Source organism: Budorcas taxicolor, chromosome 18 (genome assembly GCF_023091745.1).
Source record: "Budorcas taxicolor isolate Tak-1 chromosome 18, Takin1.1, whole genome shotgun sequence".
Classification (NCBI taxonomy): domain Eukaryota; kingdom Metazoa; phylum Chordata; class Mammalia; order Artiodactyla; family Bovidae; genus Budorcas; species Budorcas taxicolor.
In genome coordinates this window covers 1692773-1698772 of record NC_068927.1, presented here as the reverse complement: position 1 = coordinate 1698772, position 6000 = coordinate 1692773, and positions in this window count along the sequence as shown.

The window sequence follows — 6000 nt, the reverse complement described above, 5'->3', positions numbered from 1 at the left end:
GAAGTTCCCCGACCTAGCCGTCTCCACTCGAGAGGAATCACGAGGGTCCCGCCCACATCCAGAGGAGCCCCGTTTCCGCCTCGTAGCTCGAGATGAGGGATCCTTACCCTGCTTCGTCGGGAAAGAGTTCCCGGCGTTCCCGTCGCATCTCAAGAGGAGGCCCTCTCAACAGGAACGGCGAGAGGAACTCCACGGTCGTGCCACCATTCCAAGAGTCCCCCAGATGTCTCAGTCCATTCCAGAGGAACCTCTTTTCCCTTCACCGGCTCGTCTTTCACGCCGAGGATCGACTCACACCAAGGTGGCACGTGGCACAGCCCTGTGCGAAAGCCTCGTGGGAAAGCCTCAAGGGACCGCCTCAAGGGAAAGCCACAGATCCCTTGATCCACGTGACAGGAAGCGTGACCCTACTGCTGCAGCTCGGGAGGAAAGCGCACGTGCATGCCCCCACTCGAGACGAGGCCTGACTCCCCTGGGGAAACTCAGAAGCACCCCGAGATCCATGGCAACACTGGAGAGGAATCCTCAGGCTTCGGCCCCGACTCCACACAAGGACTGAATCCCCGGAAAGGACGGGAGAGGAATCCCGAGAGGTCCCCTAGCAACTCGCATGGGGACTGGCCTTTCCTGAGGCCACCAGAGCGGGTCCCTGAGGTCCCCGTCGTAACTCGAGAAGACCTGCAGCAACTCGAGAAAATCCAGGAGGTTCTCCCCTCCAGGCGAGATGAGGCCCATTTCCGCTGAGGCGTCTCGAGGCTGATCACACCTCACCTCTGGAACTTCGAAAGGCTCCTTCACACCCTTGGTGCAAATCAAGAAGTTCCCCGACATACCCATCTCCACTCGAGAGGAATCACGAGGGTCCCGCCCACATCCAGAGGAGCCCCGTTTCCGCCTCGTAGGTCGAGATGTGGGATCCTATCCCTGCTTCGTCGGGAAAGAGTTCCCGGCGTTCCCGTCGCATCTCAAGAGGAGGCCCTCTGAACAGGAACGGCGAGAGGAACTCCAGGGTCGTGCCACCATTCCAAGAGTCCCCCAGATGTCTCAGTCCATTCCAGAGGAACCTCTTTTCCCTTCACCGGCTCGTCTTTCACGCCGAGGATCGACTCACACCAAGGTGGCACGTGGCACAGCCCTGTGGGAAAGCCTCGTGGGAAAGCCTCGTGTGAAAGCCTTGAGGGACAGCCTCGAGGGAAAGCCACAGATCCCTTGATCCACGTGACAGGAAGCGTGACACTACTGCTGCAGCTCGGGAGGAAAGCGCACGTGCATGCCCCCACTCGAGACGAGGCCTGACTCCCCTGGGGAGACTCAGAAGCACCCCAAGATCCATGGCAACACTGGAGAGGAATCCTCAGGTTCCGGCCCCGACTCCACACAAGGACTGAGGCCCCGGCATGGACGGGAGAGTAATCCCGAGAGGTCCCCTAGCATCTCTCATGGGGACTGGCCTTTCCTGAGGCCACCAGAGCGGGTCCCTGAGGTCCACGTCGTAACTCGAGAAGACCTGCCGCAACTCGAGAAAATCCAGGAGGTTCTCCCCTCCAGGCGAGATGAGGCCCATTTCCGCTGAGGCGTCTCGAGGCTGATCACACCTCACCTCTGGAACTTCGAAAGGCTCCTTCACACCCTTGGTGCAAATCAAGAAGTTCCCCGACCTAGCCGTCTCCACTCGAGAGGAATCACGAGGGTCCCGCCCACATCCAGAGGAGCCCCGTTTCCGCCTCGTAGCTCGAGATGAGGGATCCTTTCCCTGCTTCGTCGGGAAAGAGTTCCCGGCGTTCCCGTCGCATCTCAAGAGGAGGCCCTCTGAACAGGAACGGCGAGAGGAACTCCAGGGTCGTGCCACCATTCCAAGAGTCCCCCAGATGTCTCAGTCCATTCCAGAGGAACCTCTTTTCCCTTCACCGGCTCGTCTTTCACGCCGAGGATCGACTCACACCAAGGTGGCACGTGGCACAGCCCTGTGCGAAAGCCTCGTGGGAAAGCCTCAAGGGACAGCCTCAAGGGAAAGCCACAGATCCCTTGATCCACGTGACAGGAAGCGTGACACTACTGCTGCAGCTCGGGAGGAAAGCGCACGTGCATGCCCCCACTCGAGACGAGGCCTGACTCCCCTGGGGAGACTCAGAAGCACCCCAAGATCCATGGCAACACTGGAGAGGAATCCTCAGGTTCCGGCCCCGACTCCACACAAGGACTGAGGCCCCGGCATGGACGGGAGAGGAATCCCGAGAGGTCCCCTAGCAACTCGCATGGGGACTGGCCTTTACTGAGGCCACCAGAGCGGGTCCCTGAGGTCCCCGTCGTAACTCGAGAAGACCTGCCGCAACTCGAGAAAATCCAGGAGGTTCTCCCCTCCAGGCGAGATGAGGCCCATTTCCGCTGAGGCGTCTCGAGGCTGATCACACCTTACCTCTGGAACTTCGAAAGGCTCCTTCACACCCTTGGTGCAAATCAAGAAGTTCCCCGACCTAGCCGTCTCCACTCGAGAGGAATCACGAGGGTCCCGCCCACATCCAGAGGAGCCCCGTTTCCGCCTCGTAGCTTGAGATGAGGGATCCTTTTCCTGCTTCGTCGGGAAAGAGTTCCCGGCGTTCCCGTCGCATGTGAAGAGGAGGCCCTCTCAACAGGAACGGCGAGAGGAACTCCAGGGTCGTGCCACCATTCCAAGAGTCCCCCAGATGTCTCAGTCCATTCCAGAGGAACCTCTTTTCCCTTCACCGGCTCGTCTTTCACGCCGAGGATCGACTCCCACCAAGGTGGCACGTGGCACAGCCCTGTGGGAAAGCCTCGTGGGAAAGCCTCGAGGAACAGCCTCGAGGGAAAGCCACAGATCCCTTGATCCACGTGACAGGAAGCGTGACACTACTGCTGCAGCTCGGGAGGAAAGCGCACGTGCATGCCCCCACTCGAGACGAGGCCTGACTCCCCTGGGGAGACTCAGAAGCACGCCAAGATCCATGGCAACACTGGAGAGGATTCCTCAGGTTCCGGCCCCGACTCCACACAAGGACTGAGGCCCCAGCATGGACGGGAGAGGAATCCCGAGAGGTCCCCTAGCAACTCGCATGGGGACTGGCCTTTCCTGAGGCCACCAAAGCGGGTCCCTGTGGTCCCCGTCGTAACTCGGGAAGACCTGCCGCAACTCGAGAAAATCCAGGAGGTTCTCCCCTCCAGGCGAGATGAGGCCCATTTCCGCTGAGGCGTCTCGAGACTGATCACACCTCACCTCTGGAACTTGGAAAGGATTCCTTCACACACTTGGTGCAAATCAAGAAGTTCCCCAACCTAGCCGTCTCCACTCGAGAGGAATCACGAGGGTCCCGCCCACATCCAGAGGAGCCCCGTTTCCGCCTCGTAGCTCGAGATGAGGGATCCTTTCCCTGCTTCGTCGGGAAAGAGTTCCCGGCGTTCCCGTCGCATCTCAAGAGGAGGCCCTCTGAACAGGAACGGCGAGAGGAACTCCACGGTCGTGCCACCATTCCAAGAGTCCCCCAGATGTCTCAGTCCTTTCCAGAGGAACCTCTTTTCCCTTCACCGGCTCGTCTTTCACGCCGAGGATCGACTCACACCAAGGTGGCACGTGGCACACCCCTGGGGGAAAGCCTCGTGGGAAAGCCTCGATGGACAGCATCGAGGGAAAGCCACAGATCCCTTGATCCACGTGACAGGAAGCGTGACACTACTGCTGCAGCTCGGGAGGAAAGCGCACGTGCATGCCCCAACTCGAGACGAGGCCTGACTCCCCTGGGTTGACTCAGAAGCACCCCAAGATCCATGGCAACACTGGAGAGGAATCCTCAGGTTCTGGCCCCGACTCCACACAAGGACTGAGGCCCCGGCATGGACGGGAGAGTAATCCCGAGAGGTCCCCTAGCATCTCTCATGGGGACTGGCCTTTCCTGAGGCCAACAGAGCGGGTCCCTGAGGTCCCCGTCGTAACTCGAGAAGACCTGCCGCAACTCGAGAAAATCCAGGAGGTTCTCCCCTCCAGGCGAGATGAGGCCCATTTCCGCTGAGGCGTCTCGAGGCTGATCACACCTCACCTCTGGAACTTCGAAAGGCTCCTTCACACCCTTGGTGCAAATCAAGAAGTTCCCCGACCTAGCCGTCTCCACTCGAGAGGAATCACGAGGGTCCCGCCCACATCCAGAGGAGCCCCGTTTCCGCCTCGTAGCTCGAGATGAGGGATCCTTACCCTGCTTCGTCGGGAAAGAGTTCCCGGCGTTCCCGTCGCATCTCAAGAGGAGGCCCTCTCAACAGGAACGGCGAGAGGAACTCCACGGTCGTGCCACCATTCCAAGAGTCCCCCAGATGTCTCAGTCCATTCCAGAGGAACCTCTTTTCCCTTCACCGGCTCGTCTTTCACGCCGAGGATCGACTCACACCAAGGTGGCACGTGGCACAGCCCTGTGCGAAAGCCTCGTGGGAAAGCCTCAAGGGACCGCCTCAAGGGAAAGCCACAGATCCCTTGATCCACGTGACAGGAAGCGTGACCCTACTGCTGCAGCTCGGGAGGAAAGCGCACGTGCATGCCCCCACTTGAGACGAGGCCTGACTCCCCTGGGGAGACTCAGAAGCACCCCAAGATCCATGGCAACACTGGAGAGGAATCCTCAGGTTCCGGCCCCGACTCCACACAAGGACTGAGGCCCCGGCATGGACGGGAGAGGAATCCCGAGAGGTCCCCTAGCAACTCGCATGGGGACTGGCCTTTCCTGAGGCCACCAGAGCGGGTCCCTGAGGTCCCCGTCGTAACTCGAGAAGACCTGCCGCAACTCGAGAAAATCCAGGAGGTTCTCCCCTCCAGGCGAGATGAGGCCCATTTCCGCTGAGGCGTCTCGAGGCTGATCACACCTCACCTCTGGAACTTCGAAAGGGTCCTTCACACCCTTGGTGCAAATCAAGAAGTTCCCCGACATACCCGTCTCCACTCGAGAGGAATCACGAGGGTCCCGCCCACATCTAGAGGAGCCCCGTTTCCGCCTCGTAGCTCGAGATGAGGGATCCTTTCCATGCTTCGTCGCGAAAGAGTTCCCGGCGTTCCCGTCGCATCTCAAGAGGAGGCCCTCTCAACAGGAACGGCGAGAGGAACTCCAGGCTCGTGCCACCATTCCAAGAGTCCCCCAGATGTCTCAGTCCATTCCAGAGGAACCTTTTTTCCCTTCACCGGCTCGTCTTTCACGCCGAGGATCGACTCACACCAAGGTGGCACGTGGCACAGCCCTGTGGGAAAGCCTCGTGGGAAAGCCTCGAGGGACAGCCTCGAGGGAAAGCCACAGATCCCTTGATCCACGTGACAGGAAGCGTGACACTACTGCTGCAGCTCGGGAGGAAAGCGCACGTGCATGCCCCCACTCGAGACGAGGCCTGACTCCCCTGGGGAGACTCAGAAGCACCCCAAGATCCATGACAACACTGGAGAGGAATCCTCAGGTTCCGGCCCCGAATCCACACAAGGACTGAGGCCCCGGCATGGACCGGAGAGGAATCCCGAGAGATCCCCTATCAACTCGCATGGGGACTGGCCTTTCCTGAGGCCACCAGAGCGGGTCCCTGAGGTCCCCGTCGTAACTCGAGAAGACCTGCCGCAACTCGACAAAATCCAGGAGGTTCTCCCCTCCAGGAGAGATGAGGCCCATTTCCGCTGAGGCGTCTCGAGGCTGATCACAACTCACCTCTGGAACTTCGAAAGGGTCCTTCACACCCTTGGTGCAAATCAAGAAGTTCCCCGACATACCCGTCTCCACTCGAGAGGAATCACGAGGGTCCCGCCCACATCCAGAGGAGCCCCTTTTCCGCCTCGTAGCTCGAGATGAGGGATCCTTTCCCTGCTTCGTCGGGAAAGAGTTCCCGGCGTTCCCGTCGCATCTCAAGAGGAGGCCCTCTCAACAGGAACGGCGAGAGGAACTCCAGGGTCGTGCCACCATTCCAAGAGTCCCCCAGATGTCTCAGTCCATTCCAGAGGAACCTCTTCTCCCTTCACCGGTTCGTCTT